The sequence below is a fragment of the Mus caroli genome, unplaced genomic scaffold (assembly GCF_978045245.1).
Source record: "Mus caroli unplaced genomic scaffold, Mus_caroli_1 scaffold_6, whole genome shotgun sequence".
Taxonomy (NCBI): Eukaryota; Metazoa; Chordata; class Mammalia; order Rodentia; family Muridae; genus Mus; species Mus caroli.
This window is the reverse complement of record NW_028227261.1, coordinates 70,908,912-70,935,934: the sequence shown is the minus strand read 5'-3', so window position 1 is coordinate 70,935,934 and position 27,023 is coordinate 70,908,912. Positions and strand designations below refer to the sequence as shown.

Below are 27,023 nucleotides of genomic sequence, written 5' to 3'. Positions count from 1 at the left end.
GTCGCTGTATATATACCTACACACATGCATGCAATCACAATCCCAACACCAGACTTATAAAAGTCATCAAAAAGTGCTGGAGTGTTCCCCAGACCTCCTTCCCAATATCTATAGGTACAGTCTCAAAATTCTTGTCTTAAACAGCCACTGCTAATCCATCAGTATTGATGAAGAATTGAAGTCTGTTTTCCATCTTTAATTTAGTCTACCCTCAGATAAGGAGGATGAAAGCAATGCCAAAAAAGATACAAAGATCAAAAAGCTAGTTGATTACAGTCTCAGTTGGAAAAACCCCAGATCTGTGCCTTTTGGTCCATACCACAGTGTCTACCTGGAGTGCTTCTCATTTACCCTGACCTGTAGTGTTCCTTGATCTCTTCATGTCTATAGTGACAATTTGGAGTTTCAATTTCTTAAAAAACACACACAGTGAAATATTATAAGATTATTTTTCATTTTAATCCCAGGTGTGGAATACAGGGCCACTTCAGATTGTCCACAACAGCTGACTATGATTTGCCTCATGCTCTAGCAGGGGCGTGGTTTTGCCAGTGACAGATAATTTCTGCAATCATGTGATGTTTGGAATGTTGGGGACTTTTCAGAGAGAATATAAATGCTAGAGCCTTGAGAGGCAGGGTGGGTTGTTGGTTACTGTTAGCCATGTGCAAAGAAGATACAAGAAGAAATTAGATATCCTGAAGGCAAAAATCAAACTTGGCCCAAGGAACTTGATGCCCTAGTAAGCAGGAAGAAGGCTAATGATAAGGCTGCCCCGTCTCCCCTCTATTCTTTTTTTCTCTCCTATCTAGTGTTAGGAGGCTGAAAGGCTGGAAGAAATAGGATGAGGAAGGGTGAAAGAAAAAAGAACCCACAACGTAGCTAACTCCAGCTACATGTCTCCATTGTCTAACTCCTTACCAAGTTCATTGTGGGAGATACCTATGCCCCCAATTATTTTACTTTTAGAGAATGTCAATGTCCCTGGCATTAAAAAGAAACTTACTGTCCTTTCATATCTATGCAGGTACTGACTGCCCACGTCCCAGCATTTCCCGCAAGCCATTAGCAATGACTTGGAAGCTTTCACAATATTCTTTCTATTTTAAATAAAAACAGAAAAGAAAATTGTTACAGTCAGAAGACTCAGGCAGAAGGATAAAAGAGTTCTTGGCTAACTTGTAATATACACATACTGACAGAGAGAGAGAGAGAGAGAGAGAGAGAGAGAGAGAGAGGGAGGGAGGGAGGGAGGGAGGGAGGGAGGGGGAGGGAGAGAGAGAGAGAGAAAGAGAGAGAGAGAGAGAGAGAGAGAGAGAGAGAGAGAGAGAGAGAGAGAGAGATTGTTTAACATGATGAAAAATAACTGCTGTGTCTGTATCTTTCCAAGCTGGCACACCTGTGATAAACACTCCACACAATGAGTAGAGCAGTACTCACCATGCCTTGTTTGAAACCCAGAAAAGACCAAATCTGAAAATCCTTAAACAATGAAATTAGAAAATGTATCCAAAAAGGTAAAATACTCCACAATAAAATGTTAATGGACATATTAACGTGCAAGATACGTATTCTTTGCAAGAGACGTATTTCCCACATTTATTTCTGTGAAACATTCCGTAATGCATGTACTTTTAGAAAATTTTAAAGTGTTTAACTTCCATTTTGATTATTTTAACATATTAACCTATGCTGTTTATTTTGGTTTCTTGTTTTGTTTTTTAATTCTTATATATTGTGTGCCTGCTAAACTAGCACAAAATTTCTCACTAAAACAAACTGGTATCGCATCCCTCAGAATAACTCCTATATATATAACTCTGATATTTCTGTACCCATGATAAAGACAAGAAACTAACAGACCCTTATCTCTTGTATCAGGCAAACACTATATTCATTTTCATGCATATTATCTCAAAAACAAATCAAGCATATTTTATGCCTGTTTTATAGAAAGAAGAAATACTGTTCAAAAGGCGAAAGACATCAAAGTTTGAGTAAGAGTTGAGGTAGGGGTACAACAGGGGCCAGGGACACACGAGAATTAAATAGTACTGGTGATGCTATACTTCAAGATGATCCAATTGAGAGGCCCTTGGTCCTGTGCAGATCATATGCCCCAGTACAGGGGAACTCCAGGGCCAGGAGGCGGGAGTGGGTGGGTTGCGGAGGAGGGAGGGTGGAGAGTATGGGGACTTACGGGATAGCATTTGAAATGTAAATGAAGAAAATATCTAAGAAAAAAATTAAAAAGAAAAAGATGATCCAATTCATGGCATGTAATTATATACTTATGATAACTAAATGGATATATAATCCAGGTAAAGGACATTTAGGAAGTCCTGTACCATTTTCAACCTTCATATGGGCGTGAAAAATTAAAGTTAATTTTCTTAAGACACAATAATGTGGACATATAACATTAAAGTTTGTGAATTATATACTATGCCCTCAAGACTCTACCTTTCTCAGTAGTACAATTAATATTCAAATTCAGATCTTTGTTAGCTCCAAAGATATCATTCCCTTTATTGTAAAGCCAAAGGTAACAGTACAGAGATATCACTTAAAATCACTATAAATCTCTTCACTTATATACACATTTACATTCCCTTTCAGAAATAAACTCTATCAAATAAATATTTTAATAAAGATTTACTTGTTTATTATATATATATAATATATAAGACAGAGCATATATATATATACATACATATATATATATACATACATATATATATATATGCTCTGTCTTCATGCACACCAGAAGAGGGAATCGTATCACATTATAGATGATTGTGAGCCCCCATGTGTGGTTACTGGGAATTGAACTCAAGACCTCTAGAAAAGAAGCCTGTGCTCTTAACCACTGAGCCATCTCTTCAGCCCAACCAAATGTGTTTTAAGTGGAAATTCTAAAGTCTATGTCCTATTCATCGATCTTTAACAACTGTTTTTATGTATGCAAATAAGATGCCATTATTCTTAAAACTTGTAGTGTATAAGAACATCCAAATGTAAGCAAAGAAGGAAAATTTATTCATATAGAAATGTCCATTATTTAATTGTAAAATAAAAATATGTTCAAATTAAAAAAAACATTTCTATGGTACATTAAGTTCAGGACAAAAAAAAAGCAAAAACAAAAACAAAAAAAACCAAAAAACAAACAAAACAAAACAAAACAAAACGAATTAAAAACAACCCACACCTTTAATCTCAGCACTTGGGAGGCAGAGGCAGGCCGATTTCTGAGTTCGAGGCCAGCCTGGCCTACAGAGTGAGTTCCAAGACAGCCAGGGGTACACAGAGTAACCCTGTCTCAATAATCTAAAAAAAAAAAATTAAAAATAAATAAATAAATAAAACGTCAAGACATAAGACAACTGTGTGTATAAGCCAGTGATTCATAATCTGTGTGGCATAACCCCAAAGAAACCAACAGGAAACAGAAATATTTACATTACAATTTATAACAGTAGCAAAATTACAGTTATGAAGTAGCAAGGAAAATTCTTTTATGGTTGGGGTCACCACAATATGAGAAAATGTACTAAAGGGCCACAGCATTAGAAAGGTTGAGAATCACTGGTGTAAGGGGAGATCCTAAACACTGTATCAGTTAGTTATTTCTGAATGAAGATTTAAAAACAAATGGCAGAAACAAGCAAACAAAATAAATGGCCTTGTTCTCCCCAGTCACAGCAGCAGAGCTGATAGCACCAAGAAACAACAGTGAAAATTCTGCAGTGGTGGTGGCAGTTTTTATCAAGAAGTTATTTCACTACTTAAAAAAAAAACATATATTTATAGGTTAGCAATTTCTCACAATATTTTAAAATTAAAGCATGAGTTTCAGTGCACTTAATAACATGCTAATTTACCAAGCATTGACATATAATATGATTGGCATTTACATAAGTCAGTATATCTGGGTTTGATTTGTTGGCTTATGACTAAATATTTTTAGTGTGCCAAGTATATAAAGTATCCATATGCCTTTACAAATCAGATTTACTCAAGAATGTTAGGAAGTGGAATGCAGAGTTCCACTTGTGAAGAAGCTTAAAGAAACAGAAACATTTCTTTTTAAGGGAAGGACTTTGTTAGGTAGAATTCTGAGGGAAACTCCTATATTAACCAGTTACGTTTTTATTTCCTTTAATCAGTTAGCTGTCCAGTGATGCCAATGAGTGGGTCTTACCAAACTCACCACTGTACAAAGTCTTCTGGGCTCTGTACAAGTCTGTGTCATTAGTCTAACCAGCAGCAGGTCTCCCTAACTCAGTCATCTGTGACAAACAAAACATCTAGTAAGATTTCCAACTCCCTGTGGAGGACAAGGCATCCCCAGTTCAGCACCCTACAAGCCTCAGCGTTCCCAGCCCCTGGGAGTTCAGTCCACTGACAAGGCTGCTCCTGTGATTAGCCATGCTGACATCTAGCTTTCCACAGAGCTGCTGGGGATTCACAGTTTGAAACTTAGTTTCTTCTCATGTAGTCTACCAGCTGTGAATTCTAATGTTCTCACCTAACTTAGTATTAAACATATCTGCATTAATTTGATCAATACTACAAAAAAAATGGCTAACAGAAATGGATTGGAAAAGCATAAAGACCCTTTCCATTGTTTTAATTTGGCCATCTACCTTTTTCTAATGTATAAACTACTATAGATTATTAGGTAGAAATCCTTGGGAGTTCAATTTTCAAAACAAAAATTATTTAGGAATACAAATTTCACACTGCAGGACATAGCATGTAAGTCCAATGCCTCTGTACTACTGCTGACCTCAAGACCAAAACAAGGCTAACCTTTTAAAGGTGGCATGAAATTTAGAGACAGTTATGTCTGAGACAATAATTTAAGAACTATACTTAGGGGTTTGAGGGAAGGGCTTAGATGGTAAAGCACTTGTCTTGAAAGTTTGAAGACCTAAAACTGGCAGGTTTCATATCACACGCTGGTATCCCCAGTGTTGGAGAGACAGAGATAAAGAGAATCTCTGGACCTTATTGGCCGGCCAGCCTAGCCTAACTGTTGTCTTCTGGCCTCTACATATGTACACATCCACATGCACACGCACCTATTTGTGCACATATACACACCCATACACAGTTATTTTTAACTACAACAAAAGAATGATAGCAAATAAAGATCTTAAGACAAAACAGCGTTAGATTTTAAGCAATTATCAGTAAGATAATTGCAAAATCCTTTTCTGTATGCAAAGCCCCAATGGCCTATTTATTAACAGTAAAAAGTCTTTGAATCTTTCTCTTTAAAAATCTTTAATTGTCACGGATTCTGTGGTGTATTCCTTCCCAAGTGCTGACTGGAATCTCTTAAGTCCCCAGAGTACAGTCACCAGGCAGCACGGCACAATGCTAACCACCACAAACCATCACTAGCATTAACTGCTCCCAGTCTTAAGACTTTAATTTCTACGAGACTGCAGTTCAGAGACTTAGAACTGGTAAAGTTCTCTTTCAGCAGGCATGGACAAGGATCACATATTTTCATACATGCTTGTGCGCATAACAAACATTTACTGCTCTCATCACAAGCATGTCCAAGACAGAGTTTCTAAATTAGTCTGTGAAAACTCTCCTCGGAGCATTTTCATAGAATATGTGTCAAATCATTGTCGACCACAAAGATTAAGTGACCAGCACGCCATCCAGTCTCTCCTACAGGTAATCTTTGAAAAACTTCAAGGGAAAATAAATTCTGAAAAACTTCACTCTCACACTGAGCTGTCAGTTTCCAATTCAGAGATGAAACACCAAAGTCAGCTGACACAGTGTATAATTATCAGCAAAGGCAGATGCATGTCAGCCCAAGTACAATTTTTTTTCACTGCTAAAGCTTTTTCCTCAGACTCAGAAAGACTTATGGTATGTATTTACTTATATGTGGGTATTAGCTGTTAAGTCAATGATAACCAAGCTACAATCCTACAATCCGTAGAACCACAGAGGCTCAGTGCCTTCGTCAGCCATCATCAGAGATGCTTCCTCCTGCAGCAGATGGAAACAGACATTACACAGAGAGTGAGAGACATTGGAACCCTCAACCCTAAATGCGAGGTCTCCATCAAATCCTCCATCAATCCTAAATGGGATGTCCTCCCCTCTGGGCTCAGGGAACTTGGGGGAAAGAAGGTGTTAAAGAGTGTATGAGCCAGGGGGGATGGAGGACACCAAAGAAACAGCATCCTCTAAATCAGCTGAGCCAAGCTCCTAGAGACTGAGCAGCATGCGCTTAGGGCTTCCTCGGGTCTGCAGCAGGTCCTCTGCGAACATGTTATGGATTCTAGGTTAGCGATCTGCAGGCATTCCTGAGGGTACGAACCAATGCATTGGATTCTTCAGCCACCTCTTGGACCTTCTCCGTATGGTGTTTTGTCATAGCCAACTCAGATGGAATGATTTATCTTAATGTGTATCTCTTAGAACCCTTTTTTTTTCTAAGGAGACTGAAAAGAAATGGATCCAAACTGGAAAGGATGTGGGGAGGAACTTAGAGGAGCAGAGGGAGGGGAAACGCTGATTAGGATATATTATGCAAGAAAAGAATCTATTCTCAATAAAAAGGAAAAAAAAAAAAAACCTTCCCCCTGAACGTACACTATTTCTGCAAAGCATAGAGTATACGGTATGTTTTAAACAGTGCACACTGTGCACAGCTAAGCTGCGATGTGGTAAAAACGTAATTTCTATAGCAAGTCCTCCAGATAAAGCTGAAAGTTAAAACGCATGCTGTGGGAGGTCGCCATCCAATTACTAGAAGTAGGCATGGGAGAGATATAATTAGTTACGACACTAGGACAGGCGTGCATGTTTCAACACACACAGTTCAGAAAAACGCTTTGGCACTGTATGACAGAGGACTTAAACCAAAGGCTCAAAGAAAGGTTATGGAGTGTCTATATACTTTTTATTATTATTACCTAAAACTTGCCACACCAAATTATTTCTTTTAAGTTATAAGCATATTTGATTTGTATAAACATCTCTCTAAAGACTTCTCAGGAGAAATGAAAAAAAAAAAGAGCCCTACTCCCCTCTTTCTCTAAGCCTTCCACATTAAAGAAGTTTACGTAATAAAATTCATTTGATAGAAAAAGAACAGGACTGGTGGGATTGTTCAACGGACAGAGGCGCCTGCCACCAAGGTTGACAATCTGAGTTTGAGGCCTGAGACCCACATGGTTGAAGGAAAAAAGTCAACTCCCATGTACGCACACATGCACTCGCATGCGAGTGCACACACTTAATTTAAATAGAGGGAAAATATGTATCTTACAAAGAAGTTGCACAATGACCAAATGCATTTAGAAATTCTGGTAAAATCCTGAAATCTAATTACAGGCTTCTCAATCATCAATAAATCAAAATCTTGAAAAATAAAACACATGGGACAACATGACAATGTTGACAAAGTATGTCTGAGAGATGTAAACATATCTGCCCCTCAAACCAAAAGAACTGTGCAATAAATAAATAAATAAATAAATATAAATGGAATATGATTCTATAAAAAAATAGTAGTAAATCATGACCAGTTAGATTTTATCCAATAATAAAATCGTAACATTAAAAAGATGTTAAAAGGCAGACTGTAGAAGCACGTGTCTGCAGCCTTATGCTGCTGAGGTAGCTGCAAGCTACCCACAGGTGGCTGGCCAGGCAGGCTAGCGAAGGGGTGAGCTCCAGAGTTAGTAAGAAACCTTGTCTCAACAACTAAAGCCCTAGATGACACCATCGACACGAACCTGTAGCCTCCACACTTGAGCACACAGGCATATGCATCAACATTCTCAGATCACCTACCACTCATAAATGATGCCTCTTTCCTGAGAATTGTAGCAAATATGTTTGTTTAGTTGATAACATTAATACTAAATACATAAATTCTAAGCAAAAAGTTCCAAAATGAGAAGGTGAAACACACACACACACACACATACACACACACACACAGGACAGAAAGCAGATTTCAAATCTGACAGCTTCAGACTTCCTGAAACCCTACTGTACTCAACCTGCAAATGAAATCCCATAGATGATGTCAGCTGCAGTGAAGAGGAGGTAACGCTGAATGGATGCTAGACACAGAAAGCTTGTAATTAAGTGCATTCTCGAGTATAATAACCCATCCTGGACCAAGATAAAACATTCAGAACTTATTCAATGTAAAGCAGCTAGACCCTATACTCCCACAGGAATACAGCACATGACAATGAATTATGAACTAAATCCCATCTTGTAGGCCAAATGGTCCATGAAGTCAGCACACATGGTCCCTCCAAAGACACTGTTAATTATGCCCTCAGGTTTTGGTCCAGCAGAGCCTACCATCTTAAAATATGGCCTGCAGAGATGTAAGAAGCCTATTATGTAAGTTTTACAAAAGACTGAGATTGGGCTAAAAGAAGACATGTAGTAGATTACAGATAACAAGAAAAAAACAGTACTAATGTGTACTTCCAACACGAGTACCTCTTATAGATCCACAAGTTCCAACTTTTCAGATAATCCTGGAGAGAAAGAAATGATTGAGCTACCACCCCACCCCCACCCTAAAAATCTACCCATTTTCTGGGAAGAATGTGACTCCAAAAAAGTGAGAATTCTGAAAGTTGTTTTTCTATTGTCTATAAAATGATTCTAAGATCTCTAGATTCCACGCAAAATTCGTACTTTCTACTATTAAGAGAGGTAGTAGGATGAAGCAGAAGGAAGTTTAACAGCATCATTTAGCCAAAATCACCCTAACTAATAAAAATGCTTTTCCTTTTGAGGCAATGTCTCACACTGGTCCAATCTGTCCCAGAACTCACTCTGGAGTCCAGAGTAACTTCAAAATACTGGTAATCCTTGTGCCTCAGCCCCAGAATGTTCAATTACAAAAGCAAATCACCACATCCATCAATAAATCTTTCCTTAATTGATATCCAAGTAGTCATAAAAAGAAACGGTTTATGTTCTTTCAAACACAATTTACAGGAGCTAAAAAGAACCAAATATACATGATAAACATGTATATGTATACATAGTTAATTTTAAAAATCAAGGGACTAGAGACATGGCTCAGGGGGTAAAGTGCTTGTTACACAAACATGAGGACGTGGACTTAGGTCTTCAGTATCCTCGTAATTACTGGATACGGCAGTGCACTTCTATCATCCAAAGGCTGAGAGGTGGAGGCAGAGCTGGCCTGCTGTTTGCTGGCTAGCCTTCAGAGCCAACTGGTGAGCTCCAAGTTCAGCAAAAGACCCCATCTCCAAAGAGAAGCAACAGAGGAAGACTGGATGCTACCCTCTGGCCTCCACATGCACAGAACAGGCATGGGTACCTACATGCATGCGCATGTACACACACACACACACACTCTCACAGTCCACACGTATCAAAGTACAAACAATAGAAACTCTGTAATAACTGTCCTCCATTTTGATATGAGTGGAGTATCAGTATAAAAGTCAGCCTCAGAAATATTTGAACAAATTTGTGCTTCCCCAGCTTTTACCATTCTAATGTCACAAGTATTTGTTTATGCACACACACAGATTTGCTCTACCAAGAGAAAATATACAATGTAGGTTTATACGTCAGCTTTGACTTTGAGCCTAAAAGCTCTCTATAAAACTGTTTAATGTCACATAGTACCCCTGCCATCTCACATGCCGCTTAAAATTTCTCTTAGCTATGTGTGGTCGCACACGCAAAGTGAAATCAGGACTGAGCTGGAAAGCAGCCTCAAATACTCAGCCAGACCTTGTCCCTGTATTCTCCTCAGAAGCTTCCATAGGAGATGGAGAATAGTATTCTTACTCTGAATTGATAAAATCGACCCTGAAGTAGAACTTTCAGCGGTCTGGCACATGAAGTTGGTTATGTAAGTCTATAAAATAACAAGCTGGTCAATATGATGCTCCAAGCATACATGTATGTATACGTCATTCTTTATCTGTGTATATATATATATATATATATATATATATATATATATATATATATAAAACTCACATCAATTCTTACACAGCTGTGTTTTTTCTTTTTTTGTAAATAAATTTAAAGATCTAAAATTTGTAGGGGAAAGAAACTACCATCAATGCTGCCATTACAGGACACTTCCAACATTATACTTGCTCAAATGTGTGACTCACCATTTATGACTATTTTTAGAGTCAACTTATTAATTGAATTCAAAAACTTAATTTTGCCTTTTTTGATCAAAAATGGAATTATATTACTTGATCACCAACCAGATTCATCATGTTATCCAATGATTCAGAAAGCCCAACCTTAGGTCACAGAAATCTTGATAGAATTACAAGAGTTATACATGGGGTGTCTAAAAACAATTTCAAATGAAGAGCTCTAAGGCAGGCATTTATAGCTATGGCACCATTATTTCATGATCTTCCATGATAACTAATTTATCAAGAATAGTATATATTTCTGCTTTTCATAGTTTTTTTATTTTTCCCTAGAATATTTAGTAATACATTAATTACTTTAATAGTTCGTTCTGGTTTGTGGATCTTACCAAATACCACATTAAAGTGCTTCAAAGGTTACATCGTTTTTGTTTTTGTTTTTGTTTTTGTTTGAGACAGAATCTCATGTGCACAGACTAGTCTTGAACCCATGATGACCTTGAACTCCTGATCCTCCTCCCTCTACCTCCTGAATACTACAATTATATTGTTTTGGTTGTGCTGTGAAGGGAGGGGCATCAAACCCAGGGCTTTGCACATGTTAGGTAAGCTCTCTACCCTTGAGCTACTCAAGGCTGTATTACACAATTTTATCTCACTTAAGAGGTTAAAGTCAGTGTAATACTTCCAGTATTACAAAAATCATCTATTTTTCTATATCTTCAAAATTATAACTGTAATTGCAGAGTGTTAGTAAAGTCACAACATTAAACTGTATATGTATTATATCCCAATAAAGTTGTTCCTAGAAATGTCAATCATAGAAACAACAAAAAAACTAAGTCTAAGCTCTTCAAAATGATGGGAAAATTAATGAAGAAGATGGAAAGGTCTCCCATGCACATGGACTGGCAGGATTAATATAGTCAAAATGGCCATCTTGCTGAAAGCAATCTACAGATTCAATGCAATCCCCATCAAAATTCCAACTCAATTCTTTGCAGAGTTAAAAAGTGCAATTCTCAAACTCATTTGGGATAACAAAAAACCCAGGATAGAGAAAACTATTCTCAACAATAAAAGAACTTCTGGGGGAATCACCATCCCTGACCTCAAGCTGTATTACAAAGCAATAGTGATTAAAAAAACAAACAAACAAACAAAAAACTGTATGGTATTGGTGCAGGGACAGGCAGGAAGAGCAATGGTATAGAACTGAAGACTCAAAAATGAACCCACACACCTATGGTCACTTGATCTTTGACAAAGGAGCTAAAATTATCCAGTGGTAAAAAATATAGCATTTTAAATAAATGGTGCTGGTTCAACTGGAGTCAGCATGTAGACAAAAAGCAAATCAACCGATCTTATCTCCTTGTACAAAGCTCAAATCCAAGTGGATAATGGACCTCCACATAAAACCAGAAACTTATAGCAGAGAAAGTGGGGGAAAGCCTCGAATACATGGGCACAGGGGAGAAGTTCCTGGACAGAGCACCAATGGCTTATGCTCTAAGATCAAGAATCGACATATGGAACCTCATAAAACTGCAAAGCTTCTATAAGACAAAGGACACTGTCAATAGAACAAAAGGGCAACCAACAGATTGGGAAAAGATCTTTACCAACCCTACTTCGACAGAAGGCTAATATCCAATATATACAAAGAACTCAAGGAGTTAAGACTCCAGAGAATCAAATAACCCTATTAAAAATGGGGTACAGAGCTAAACAAAGAATTCTCAACTAAGGAATACCGAATGGCTGAAAAGCACCTAAAGAAATGTTCAACACCCTTAGTCATCATGGAAATGCAAATCAAAACAACCCTGAGATTCCACCTCACACCAATCAGAATGGCTAAGGTCAAAAACTCAGGGGACAGCAGATGCTGACAAGGATGTGGAGAAAGAGGAACACTCCATTGCTGGTGGTATTTCAAGCTAGTACAACCACTCTGGAAATCAGTTTGGCAATCCCTTAGAAAATTGGACATAGTACTAACTGAGGACCCAGCTATCCCACTCCTGGGCATATACCCAGAAGATACTTCACTATGTAAGAAGGACACATGCTCCACTATGTTCATAGCAGCCTCATAATAGCCAGAAGCTGAAAAAACCCAGATGTCCCTCAGTAGAGGAATGGATACAGAAAATGTGGTACATTTATACAATGGAGTACTGCTTAGCTATTAAAAATGATGAATTCATGAAGTTCTTAGGCAAATGGATCAAACTAGAAAATATCATCCTGAGTAAGGTAACCCAACAAAAGAACATGCATTGGATGCACTCACTGATAAGTTGATATTAGCCCAAAAGCTCGGAACACCCAAGATACAATTTACAGACCATATGAAGCCCAAGAAGAAGGAAGACCAAAGTGTGGGTGCTTCATGATGGAATTTTTAAATGTCACAGCCAACAAACACAAGACTCAGGCATTGCCCATGATGTGTCCTAGGGCAGGATGGTGGCAGCAAAAGCTGTGAGTGACAGGAGGGTGGATCTACCTGATGAAACCTGTCCAGTAAAATTCAGAGGACAGAAGAGGAAGATGGGAGCAAGGGGTATCCTGAACAATAGGTGCTGGAAATGATCACGGGTTGGGGGTTGGGTCTGGTTAATGATAGATCAATCAACTGATTCCAAGGCCGACAGCATCTCAACATGGGGCTCTCTGAGCAGGCTAGGTCTCAAGTTCTTCAACAAACTTTTCTACTTATATGTCCATCATTGTTCCACACCTCTGCCATGTCTTCATTCTCCCTTCCACCCCTCCCCACTTAATCCTCTATTTAGACCACAAATCTCCAAATGTAAAATTTTAAATGTGAGAAACACACTTAAAACTCACTCATTAGAGTGCTCTTAAAATTGCACACTACTGAAAACTTAAGACTAAAGTTGAGACTGTACATAGGAAAGCAGTGAGAACTGGTGGCCCCACCAACTTCTGTCCTACTGGTTGCTATCAAGTGGATGTTGAGTGTCTTACTATCTTTATACCTTCTCATCTCGTAACAAGTCTGTCTCCATAAAGTGTTCATGAACGAACAAAGGGCTGAAAACTCAAAATAAACATCACTGAAAAGTCAGTACTGGTCTCAAATGATAGAGAATGTGGCCTTCACTTTTTGATCTCTTGTTCATCATGAACAGTGCATTGGAAGCCAGATATCACACAGTATGTAACACTATTAAGTATCTTTATTAAGTATCTAATATTGGCCCAAACTTAAGAGAAAAGAGAAGCATAAAACAAAAGGGGAACACAGCTCACACCAATACCAAAACCAATTCACTCTTCTTCCTATTAGGTCAGTGTCACATCATGGTTTTGAGGTAGATGGCTTTCTCCAGTATTTTGTAACTAGACCCAAGCCCTTTCTTTAAAGGATGTAGCTTCTTCTCTCAGCCTGCAGTCTTCACCTCTGGCCCATCTCCATGGTCACCTATACCCCACATTAACACCATGCGACACATAAGGACGCAGCATGCAACATTCCCCAAGAAATTTAAATGAGTAAGGTGAGCACTGCTATTCTCATCAAACCCCTCAAAAAAACGGAACGGATGCAGCCACTTCTGTAAGGAGCTTCCTGGACACCTGCTTGGGAATATTAATATGTATATAAAGATAAGGGAGATGTTAAGCTATGCAGAAATGGAAGGCAGAAAAAAAGCAAGGGGTAAGGCTGCTGGGATTCTTTACCTAGGTGCTCAGCCTAGAAGAGGGGCCAGAGTCACCCTAGAATCAACACAATCAAATCTCTCCCTATCTGACAGAAAGCACTCAAGACTCCCATGCCCATCCGTAATGTTCTCTGATCAAATTCCAAAGCAACAAATGGAGAATTTGATACGGACCTAAATCAGGCTGCAAAGGACATGTCAAGTCCATCTACAGGAACACAGAAATGTTTGCCCGCATAGGATATACTGTTTTACACCTGTTCCTCTGTATGTGCGTGTGTGTGTGTGTGTGTGGTGTGTGTGTGTGTACACGTATATACACACACATACACACACACAGGTGAATGTGAGGACTGAAAATAATCACACAGCCCTGTGTGTGTACCACACACACACTCTACTCTTACCCCTCACATCCACAGGTATGGATGCCTCTTACTCCCACACAAACATGCATAAAGTTGTGCGTGTGTGAGTGTACATGTGTGTGCTGTGTGTTACTCCTACCTCTCAGTCAGTGGAAAAAAAATAAAGATAAGCTAGTAAAGGAAAGGTTGCTTTGAAAACAACATTGAAAAAATTGTTTTTCTAGGTGTAGCATAGAAGACCAAAGGCTGTTTTTACACTTTGGTTATTCTTTAATTGTATTTATCCTGTACTGAATTTTGTGTTGCTTAATTTTAGGGTTATAGCTTCTAATTTACACATAAGAACTTGAACACCAAATTTTTTATATCATAAAAACTCCGAAGTTTGACAAATTTTACCTTCTAAAATAAAAAAAAAAAAAAAGGAAATGCAGCCTGAAGTGGTCGTGTTCATACTGCAGTAGACAACAAGGGTCAGGAAACCTAAGCCAGTCTTGGCTACATAGCAACTTTGTAGCCAGCCTGAGATACAGCACCCCTCACCTGCACCCCTGCCCACTCAGACCCCACCCTACTCTGTCTCAAAACAAAACAAGACTAAAAATGCATAGTAAAAGTTAAGTTCTACTTTGCAAAACAAAGCAACTAGAACTCACACATCTGGGCAGGAAGTAGAACTTAATCATAAAAACCTCACAAAGTTTAAGAGCTTTTCTTATTTTAATCAATCAGTACACAACTGTCTAAGGCGGTGGTTTTCAACCTTCCTAATGCTGCCACCTTTTAATATAGCACCTCTTAATTGTGCTGACGCCCAACTATAAAATTATTTTCATTCCTAATTTATAAAAATTTTTGCTAGTGTACATTTTTATATTTTCATTCTTTCATACAATTATATCCCTAACTCAGTTTCCCTTCCCTCCTGTCCTCCAAGTCTTCCCCCCCCCCCAACCTCCCCTCACCCCTAGATCCTTTCCTCCACTACAGACCTCCCAGGGATACTAACACACAAAAAGACTATGCACCTCCCTTCATTTTAGGCAGGACAAGGCAACCCAGTAGGAGAAAAATGGGTCCCAAAAGCAGGCAAAAGTGTCAAAGCCAACTTCTCACAAGATCAACCTATACACCCATAGAACACATGCAGAGAGTCTAGGTCAGACCCATGAAGGCTCTCTGATTCCAAACACTTCAGTCTCCATGAGCCCTTGATGAGCCCTGGTTAGTTGACTCTGGTTTTTCTTGGGGGTGTTCGAGACACCTCTGGCTCCTACGCTCCCCATCTTCCTCAGGATTCCTGAGTCCAGTCTAACATTTGGCTGTGGGACTCTGCATCAGTTGCTGGATAAAGACTTTCTGGTGATAGTTATGCTAGGCTCCAGGTTCTGGTCTACGCGTATCCTTAAAAATCATTTCATTGCCCATTCATGTTTAGTTCCATCCTATCCAGTCTCTGTTCCTGGTCCTCCAGGCAGTGTAAGGGGGGTGGGCTTCCTCTCATAGCATGGGCCTCAAGATGGAGAGTGATTGGTTGGCCATACCCACAAGTACTGTGCCACCTTACAGGTAAGATTAAATAATACATTGACATTTTGTGGCGGGTTGATGTCCCACTCCCTCTACTGAAAAGCTTTGCCTGGTTACAGAAGACAGCTGCTTCAGGCTCTGTGTCCCTAGGAGTCTTAGCCAGGGTCATCCTTGTAGGTTCCTTGGAGTTTCTACTGCACTAGGTTTCTACCTCACCCTTGTAATGCCACCCATTTACAGCTCTCTCTCCCAGGACCCTCCATCCTCCCTCCACCAGACCCTTCATGTTCCAGTTCACTCTTCCTTGTTATGAGCTGTAATATACATACCTGATGTGTGGGTTTCTGATATGTGACCCCTGTGAAAGGGTTGTTTGACCCCCAGAGGGATCATGACACTCAGGCTGAGAACCACCAGTCTAAGGTCTCATGTCATGTAAAACCCCCAGCGAGCTATTCTACATAGAGCAAACAGACATCCAACTGACAGCTCTTATATTCTGAGAGGAATAGAATGCTTGTCCCAGTCCCATGCCACTCTGGGTTTGGTACCAAGCATGGAAAAAAAAAAAAAAGATTTATAATACTGTCATATCAGTACTTTAGATATACAACTTCATAATACTACTAAAACATTTGGTGATCTACTCATTATTGATCTATGTCATGAATAAAAATACTTTTATTTGTCCACCCAGTCTCTATTTATTTCTATTTCTCTTTCTCTTACCCAACTCCCAGGCACAAGTCATCTTCCCACATCAATCTTCAGGTAGCTGGGACCACAGGAACACTTCCCAGCTTCTCAAGGACACTCGTGCCACACATTTGTACACACTCATACAAACTGTCTGCCACTGTGATCACAGGTGCTACCGTGATCAATGACCAATAAACAGCTCTAAGTCTTTCCTATGATAACTTTCTTTTTGTTTGTTTCTCCAGACAGGGTTTCTCTATATATATAGCCTTGGTTATCCTGGAACTCCCTCTATAGATCAGGCTGGCCTCAAATTTACAGAGATCCTCTGCCTCTGCCTCCCAAGCTCCAGCATTAAAGCATCAGGAGACTCACTGCCCCAAGGGTTCATTGAAGCCACTAAGAGGACACCAGAAAACAAGTGGCATTTACTGGCTACAATGGGTTTGCTGTCCCTTTCTTTAGAGTAAGGTACCAACCACCTAAGAAATAAGGATACAGAACTCATCTCTAAGATATGAAGAATGTTTAAGAAGTGCACCCTCTGAGAAATGAATTGAACTCTTGCACTAGACACTAGTGATGACGTTTAAACTTGGCTTGAGACCTGGCAGAACTGCTGAGATTAAAAGCAAATTCCATTGTTAATTATATTTATATGCCCTGGAGTGAGACTGTTTTCAAAGAAATCTGATGTTTTATTCCAATCATTTTGAATGAGAGAAAACTTTTAACTTTCCTACTATATTTCTGGATGCAAACATGGCAGGTGCTGATAGAGTAAACTTCTCTAATCTGCTAATTACAGAATAAAAAGGATCAGAAGTCTTGGGACAGGGAGTTGAGGGGTCTTTCTTTGCATAATTTACCATTCTAGTTAGTGACATTCTTTATGTCCTCGGATATGATATCAGTCCATAATTACACATAACTTTCTTAATCCAATATGGACATGACAAGACACACCAAGAACAGAAATGTAACACTGCTTGTCCAATGAAAACAAATTATGAAATTTGATGTGGGTCAGTATAAAGTACTTATCTCTCACATGAGAGGCCTCAGTCCAATCCCCAGGAAAAGAAAAAATATATATAATCAAAGGTCATGTATCTGACAGGTACAAAAAATTTTGTCATTCCAATTTTATAAATTATTTTAAATTCATTACAGAATATCCATAGGGAAGAAAGTTAATCCTCAAATTATGTCATGAGGTATTGTTTTAAATTGGCTAATTACTGTTTTCATGTGCAAACACTTGTGAGGGGGAAAAACCCCACATTCTCTCCGAATATGAACGTGACCACTTGGCCACCTAATTAATAGCTGATGCCAAATAATAATGAAACTTTGTCTAAAATAACTGGCAGAAAGCCAAAAACAGGCAAAGCAATTAAGTAAGAATGGCCCATCAGGATACTGGAAAAGCAATTATTTAAATAGAAATGAATACAGGTTTTATTAGTATGAATGAAAAGAAAATCAGACATTTTCTTTAAAATACTCCTTTTAACTCAGCAATGTTCTAACACCGCTGCCTCTGAATTAAGTTCCCTTTTCCCTGCTCACAGGCTTCTCTGACTCGGTGGCGGGAGGCTTTGAAAAGTACACCTGGTAGACTGGAGAGCAAGCTGTTTGCAAACACATCGCGCCAGATTTGAACATAGTATTTACTTAAAACTTAACTGAGCCGGTTATTTTAGGTTTGGGTATCATAAAACAATTTTCAGTTTTATCTCTGTTGGTGATGTTTTGTTCATGATGGAATGTCTAGAAGACAAATTTTCTCAATAATGTTTTTTCCTCCTTTCCTTTTGAGGTATTTATAAAACCAAAAACAATTATTTCTAGGTACTTAATTCCACCCTCCAGGGCATGAAGTGTGTCTGTTATCATACAGAACACCTAGCTTGCTTTTAAACTCAATGAGAATTAAGCAACATCAAAGTAAACCAAGCTGTTTCACAGGGAACCAGCACCTATCATCTTCTGGCTACTGAATGACATATTTCTTGTCCCCTGGAGAACCACCAAGAGTTGTTAGCTGGTTTCCCCCCCACCCCCACCCCTAAACAATAGAATGTTCTTTCTCCACGTAGCCTTTACTCTTTTAGGGATCAGATAAATCTAAGCTTTAAATGTAAACCACTGAAGGCAAAGAAAGCAAGACCAGACACATGGAGCTACATAAAACTTAAAAGCTCCTATACAGCCAAGGCAAAAGAAGCAAAGAGAATGAGAGATAACCCAAGGAATGAGAGGGAAATATTTGTAAAGTAAATTTCTGATATGAAAGTAATATCCAGAATGTATAAAGAACTCCTAAAACTCAAAAATTAGAAAAACCTATGTAACCCAATCTTAAAATGGACAAAATGCCAAAGAGAGTTGTGTGTCTACCTATCACACCCACCACAAGAGAGCTGAGGTTAGAGGATACACAGAAGCTAGGGCTAGCTCAGGTCCGTAACTGCTACTAGAGATACTGAGGCAGAAGGATGGGAAATCCATGAGTCTAAGGCCAGCCTGGGCAACTTAGTAAGACTTGGTCTGGAAATAAAACACAGGAGTTGGATATACACTCCAGCTCAGTGGCAGAGTGACTGCCTCACCCTTGTGAGGCTCTTGATAAAATATCAGTACTGGAGGCTGGAGGCTAAAGAGGAGCATCACTCCATCCCTAGGGTTCAAGGCCAGCGGAGACAACAAAACCACACAGGGATATGCCACCTTGCAGTTGTTATCGTCATATCCCTCCCTGTAACTATCATAAAATAACAATAGGTATTGGTGATAATGTGGAGTGCAACACTCAGACACTCTTGGCAAGAGCATGAAATGGTACAAATGTTACCCATGCCCCCCACCAAGGACAATTTCTCAAATTACAAAAGGTATGATCTACACATGTTATGATCTAGCAATCCTACATCATAGCGTTATCCAGAAGGACAGAAAGAAGCAGGGAAAGAAACCCAGGCATAAATCTTCATGACATTGAGTGAGACCATGGTTTGGGGTTTGGTTTTTGCTTTTCTGGTTGGTTAGTTTTATTTTTGACAACATACCAAAAATGAGAACAAGGAAAATATTATGCACATTGGACTTCATCAAAATTTAAAAGGTCTCATCTTACCCTAATAGATGACAGTGCTAGGAACTTTTCTGAGGGTCACTGTTGCTCTTGAATTGAGTTGTTACTATTTAACATGCAATAAAATCTTGGCTGGGAAAAAAAAACATTCTTAAAACTCCTTTCAAAAAAAAATGTTTTAATTGTTTCAAAGGACATCAAAAAAGTAAAAAGACAGCTCAGTGAATGGGAGCAAGCATTTGCAAATCTTGAGTTAGATTAAGGACTGCAACCAGACTGTATCAACAGCTTTTAGACCTCAACTATAAAACGGCAACCTAGGGCAAACGAATGCCTCAGCAGGTAAAGGTGTTTGCCACCAAGCTTGAGAACTTGACTTCAACCCCTGAAACCTACTTGGTAAAAGAGAGAAGCAACATGCACCATGGGACATATAGACCTAACTTTTACCACACATGGTATTTTTTAAGATCACAAGAGGTTTTTTTTTTTTTTTTTTTTTTTGGTTTTTGGTTTTGGTTTGTTTGTTTGAAGACAACTGAAATGGAAAACAAAAAAGGCCACATGATCCAACAATTCTTCTTATAGGTGTATACCCAAGGGTTATAAAACGTCTGACCTTCTCCCAAGGAAAGTTCTCAGCAGCATTACCCATAATAATAAAAAAAATCCATAAATTGATGAAGGTAAAAGAAACTGGGTATCCTATAATTATTAATGTACAATTTAAATGATGATTGCATGGTATGTGAGGCATCTCACGATAAAGTAGTTAAAACTAAAGCAAAGCACTATCGTTTCTATCATCAAGCACTTGCGGGGAGACAGCCTTAGAGATTACCAAACTGGTTGTTTGGTTACTAGGGATGAACAGGCCATGCCATAACTGCCTGTAGAAAGAAGTGTATACACTGAAAAGCCTTAACGGAAGGATCTGTTACATTGTATGCTCACTTTAACAACTGCTTTCCAAGGTAGACATCCCCAAACACTGAGCGGGTAAAGATTCGACACCAGAACCAAAGGCATTCATTGCTGTTCCCTGCTTTCTTCTCACTGGCCTGGAACTCACCAATGAGGCTATGGTGGGTGGCCAGTGCACCTCAGGGACCTGCCTGTCACTGCCTTCCCAGCACGGAGAGCAGCAGTGTAGGGCACCATGTTGGGCCCTTTGTACATGCTGTGGAGTCAGGTCAAGTCTTCATGCTAACATGGGAGGCGCTCTACCAACTGAGCTCCCTTCCCAGCTCTGAGAGTTCATTACGATGCTTAAAAATGAAACCTTTTCCATTCTAAATCTTCAACTATTTGTCTCTATTATTATGTGGAAATGACCCGTAACCATTCCTCTTCTCCACATTACAGCAACCATGAAAACACATGTATAAAAACCAGGTGATAGCCACACTGTGACATGAAGAGCCACACTGTGACATGAAGAGCCACACTGTGACATGAAGAGCCACAGCAAAGCAGGAGTACAAGAAGAGTCATGTACTCCATTTTTAAAAATAGATTTATAAAACATACACATGCCTATTAAAACATTTTTTCATGATCTTGCAGTGTGTAAAAATTAAGAGACACAGTAACATAATCATTCACATATCATAGTTGATACAAAATTAGTTATAATGCACCATAATAGTCATCAGAAATAACATTTCCCCCCTCCCTCTAAGATTAAAGGAGTAAAGACGACTTTCATTCCTGTCAAAGGTATTCAATTTTCCCCTCAAATGAGGTTTAGATGAAAACAATGTGACTGACAAGCTCCACACAGGCAGATCTTGGCAACTCTCAACTCCGTCTATCTCCTTGGCCGGTTAAGCAAAATTCCTTCACTAACTGTTAGTCTTCGAAATAACTCCTACAAAGCTCATTACTGCCTCTGTCAGCCTATCCCCCATGTTGCGCATTTATTCCTGGGACGCATATCAACATGTGGCACATGTCCTTGACATGCACAGAAGAGCTGCACCCCAGGACAGCAGCATGCACGACAATAGTCTCCACTCTTACTTCTTTGTGGTTGCTGGGATGTAACGAAGAAATCTAATAACTGTGACAGTGGGGCCTTTCGGGTTCTCCTTGCCTTTGCAGACAGTGAAGCTGCACAGACACTAATGAAAGGTTAAATGAATAGGAATAGCTGACAAGACATACAATAAAGAAGGAGCTTGGTAATCCACAGACACTGAGCAGAGATCCTTGGCTCAAGCAGAGAAAGGACAGCACAGTGCCGAGTCACAATATTTAAAACAGCTTGCTGTACACAGAGGCTTTGTGTCTGGGTACACGTCTGGCTCTGGACTAAGGGGGGAAAAAAGATACCAAAAAGGAATTTCAGTATGGGGCTCTTTTGGCAAATGTTAAGGTCATAATAAGAGAAAAAATGTTTTTGTGTGGGCTGTTACATCTTTGTTCTAAACACACAAAAGAGCTGGGACAGCGAACTCATGAACCCCCAGCTCGAAGACAATACAGTACATTTTGGTAAGTCTTAAATCCTGTCTGTAGAAGACGAGGCTTGATGTGATTCGCACTGGTGAGACACACATGCGGTGACTCACTTAGCAGTACACAGCCTGCCTTCCCTGTGGAAGGATCCCTGATACTGGAGTTCTGGTCCTTAGCTTGTGTCATCTGTTGCCCCTTCAACTGAAGCCCGCAAGTATCTTGGCCTCTGTAAACCTGCCCAGCAGTTGCTATGAAGAACTTACCATTCTGGCAATTTGTAAATTACAAAACAAACACATCATAATGTCAAGGGGCTATGACGGTGAAAGCGCTTTAACCAGAACTCTTAACTGCAAAACTTAGCTTTCCCCCGTCTCACTACACCTTCAAGGTTGTATGCCTTGAGGAACAAATCCTAAACAATTTAAATTACTACGGGAAAAGTGAAAATGCTCCAGAATGTCTAGGAAATTGCAGTAAAAAGGACAGAATTTACATTGTTATATACATTTTTTTTTTAAAGAAAATGGTACACTTCTGTTATGGCAAAAACTTTTAAAATGGCATGTCTGTACTACTGCTCTTATGCATATTCATGAGTTAGAATATAGGCTCACAACAAATGATAAAGGAATACATACTGAGAACGTGTTTTAAAACAAGGGAGGCTCTTTGAACACCCAAATTAAATTATAGCTGAACTTTTGAGTGTACTGAGGGCTCTAATAAGCAACAGATAAAGACTTTTATTGGCTAGCAACATAATGAGAGCTACTGTGCAAGAAGACAAATCTGGGCAGTTTATCTCCCTGGATATAAGATTTACTTAAATGGTAAATAAATGTCAAAGTCATGCCCCTAAAAAGTAGTATATGAATAATGGAAATCAATCACTATCGCTGGTTATTTAATATAAACAGATCACAAATGGTACTGGTTGGCCTGATTGACAAGTGCCAAAGAGTAAATAGGAAAACATTCAACTCTGCCGTTTAAAAGTAGCTTATTTACTGATTAATAATATGCCAAATTGTAAAACGATCTGCTGTTTATGGTGACAGCACCAAGCCCCCTTCTTTCGCAGGGTATTTTCTCCAGAATCTGGAGCTGTATGCACAACTAATTCAAAACATCAACTATGGAGACAAGTAGCTGTCTAAGTGACCTAGCCTTCTCCTCAGTGACTGCCTAGCAAGATGTTCTTGATGGTGTCTGAAGGTGGGCCTGCCAACATGAGAACAACTCCTTCAGTTGACAAAGTGACCCAGTGGTTACCCATACTCAAACACTTAGAATATTTGGTTGCACTTTACCTCATTCAAATCACCTACAAGGTAGAGTCCTAGAAAACTTAGCTGACTCCTTAATGTTCTCAAAAGAAATTCTGTTGCTATCACCACTGGGGTGTGTGGTGTGTGTGTGTGTGTGTATGTGTGTGTGTGGTGTCACCTCCAAGCCTAAACTCTAAGCCAGTTATTGTGCAACATTCTGACTGCCAGAGTTCTTTTTTTTTTAAACCATAAGTATATCTAATAAAATCATGAGGCTCCCTCTAGCTCTTTAGAGAGCTTACTAACCAGCTATACTATGTAACTCCTGACCAACAAGAGATGTTGCAGGAGAACTGCCGTTTTAAACTCTGTTTCTTGTCAGGATGCAGATGTTAAATGAGACCATCTGCAGAGGAATTCAGAAAACACCACTCCTTTATACATTCATCAAGTTAAGACTATTAATTGCTCTCAACCTAAGCTTTCTGTACAAGACCTCTATAGTGAAACTGTAGCCAGTATCAACTGTGCATGCTTTCTCAACTGAGATTTACTCACCTTGTGTAAAATGAATTTTAATCTCAAAAACCAACATGTGACCCCTTCAAAGAAATTCAACATGTAACCTGGTCTCAATTTTAAAAGTATACCTTTAAATTTAAAAAGGAAAACCTCAGAGGGGAGAATAGCCCACCCTATGAACAGTGCATCTGTGGAATTTATGTAAAACAAAGATACTGATGGTAATTCATAAAAAAAAAATCTTCATGCACCATAATATTTATACACAATGCTGTTAATGACTTTTTTATTGTTTAATCTTTTCAGCAATTCAGTATTGAATACTTGGGAATTGTACTTATTTAGATGACTATAAATAACATAGTTGAAGTATGCCATTGATGTTTTGTTCGTCTTACAACAGCCATAAAAGCCACTATTACACTGGCAGATCACGCCAAACAAGTGAATATGAGCATTGCTAAATCAAACTCTTCATCCTTGCTAAAGCCATCTTTCTTTCAAACATTTACAGAATATTTAAAATAGCCCTGAGGCTTAACTCTAAATTTAAAGTAAGGGAAACCGCTAGCTTCGAGTCATCACCTACTTTGGACTCCCTTAATCTAGGAAATATTCCCAGGAACAACAAAAAGAATAGCTCTCTCTCCTCTCCCACCCCCACCCCCACCTTTTTTTTTTTTTTTTGCCAGTGTCCAATTTCTTCTTTTCTGAACAGCTGTATTATCCAACTTAAGTTGCTCTGCTAATTTCAGTCCCTCAAGGACTAACTTGGAAGGCAAAAAAATACAAGAAAAGATCAATTTGCTGGGAAAGATCAAATGAGAAAACTGTGGGGACAGCACCAGGTCAGCGCGTGGAGAACCAAGCAGACCTGTTCTTCATTAACTGCAGCTCTCTGGGGACGTCACACACTACCTGTCCGTGGGCTTTATTGAACCGTCTAACCCGCCTCTCTGTTCCATTCTTCTGGGCCCAAGTGAATCATATCCTGCTGCTGACAAGTTAGCAGGGGACTGCGGCTGCAACATGAAAGTACTTTTCTTTCTTGTCTAAATCAGGCAGATTTTTGAAAAGACGACACAGCATTGACTCGTGACATGGCAAGATGAAACGAGAGGTCTGGGCCGGTCTTGGAGCTTCACAGATAAAAGTAATCAAACGACAGTCGTGGAATGCAAATTGGCATTCTTGACTGCAGCAATTGCACAACCATGAAACATCCCTGACAGCAAGCAAGATTAGGACAAAATGTTATGTAAAGCACTGAACTCTGAAACTCTCACTTGAAAATTCAAACTGTAACACTTACATTTTAATATAGCAACAGTCAGCCCTGCTTTTGTCGGCTCCTTTCTGTAATCACATATTCCTGCCTGACAGATAACTTACGTCTCAGGCAGAAGAGGAAAAATCAGGTATTAGCAATGCACTATTGCTATTAATATTTCCTCGATATTTTCAAAAATCACATGAGGTTAGTTCTTACCCAAAGTTTTTACATGCAAACCCAACTTAATATTCTCAGTGGATTGGGGGGGGGGGGGTCAGGGCATTTCAGACATGCCTCCAGAAAGATCTTCCATACAAAGTTCAGATTCAGGTTTGCTAGCCCTTCCCTCAGGTGAAGATATTCCTATGCTTTGGTAAAGTAATTAGCAATCTGGATTTTAAATCCACTGCTCTCTGGGAACAAAAAGAGTACCTACAACTCAGAACTTCATTAAAACTGAACAAGTTTAAATGAAACGGCTACAAATATATAAAATACAGAGCCTTTAAGGGCTCACAAAGGATTCTCGTGTGCATGATTCCAAAGAGTTTAAAAGGAAGTTCTCTCAAACTTAGACAAGGATTGGTACTAGAGGAAAACTTCAGAGCAGAAACACTTATTGTCAGAAATAAATTCCACCTAAAGCATGTGTGTCTGTGCACGAAACCATCTAAACAGGCAGAATACAAAACAGTGGGAGACAAATGGACTCAGCCACCGCTCAGTGATTAGTATATGGGAATAGATCTGTAGACAAATAGTAATACTGGCCAGGGGAAGAAAAGGCGTGCAACTGGCTTTAATAATGTTCTGTAAAATGCCGTTACAAGAAGCTCTCCAGCTCTAAGCAGATATATTTCATACTTTGTTTTGATCCCTCCATTAACACAGGATCCAACAACTACAACTGTTCACGAAGTACATAAAAATGAATAAAACGGGCCACTTTCTGCCACTTTAATCCTGGGTACACAGGATTATTTTATGATGTCTTTTGTACATCAGTTTTACAACAGCTTGACTCTAGGGTAAATGGGAAGCATCATAAATCGCACGCTGCTTTCAAAACCTCTTTAATTTCTGTCAGCATTACTGTAACCGCAGTCCTGGGTGCATTTTGTATGTGTGTATGTCTGCATTTGACAGTACCATCTCCTACATTCCAGTTGTGACTTTGATCTCTGAAACAAGAGATGTCACATCAGGGGGAAGGGAAGAGGAAAAAATAATGTCAACCTGCTATCACCCCGTTTCTTATACATCCCATGTACATAGGGCCCACTTTGTATCAGAGCCCCCAAGTGGGGCTAACAACAGCGACACTGGGTGGTAGGGAACTCCAAGAAAAAGAGAGTGGTCAAGCCCCATTTCTAACAAATGACTTCCCGAAAGCAGACAGTGAGGCTCATCACTGGGTGAACTAATTGCCTGCTTCCTCGCTGCAGAGAAGCGGTCCCTTCCAGGGACAGGGCTGGAGTCCCCCTGCGCTGTGCCATCCCTTTTCCACCACCACTTGGCACTTACAAGTTTTGTTTTGTTTTAATCTTCGCCTCATCCCACGGGAGATTCCGTCTAGTTTTGTCCTAAGCTCCACCACCACTGTATGTATTTTTTAAAATTCTGCCCCCCTTTCACGTCTCAAATCCCACCGTCCAGTCGGCGTGTAAGCGCAGTGGGCCGGCTGCTTCAGAACCGCACTTCGGGAAAGCACACACGTGTCTGTCTAGCGGGATTTGACTGTCCGCGTCCGTGTCCTCCGCAGCCGCGCGGGCATCGCTGCGGTCCCCACGCGGGCCGCGGGCCGCGCCCCGGCACCTATGCCCAGCCGCCGCTCAGGGCTCTCAACAGGCCGGCAAGTTGGGAAAGTTGCCGCGGGTCCCGGCAGCCCCGTGCATCCCGGGTCCCCACGTCCCGCGCCCTCCCCGAGGGCTCCCCG

The 27,023-nt window shown here is 39.7% G+C and overlaps 1 protein-coding gene across 1 annotated transcript in view; it reads right to left on the bottom strand.

Annotated features, from left to right (window-relative positions):
- Bnc2 (basonuclin zinc finger protein 2) overlaps positions 1-27,023 on the bottom strand; it is a 397,760-nt gene that overhangs the window by 370,386 nt on the left and 351 nt on the right. The window lies entirely within an intron of this gene.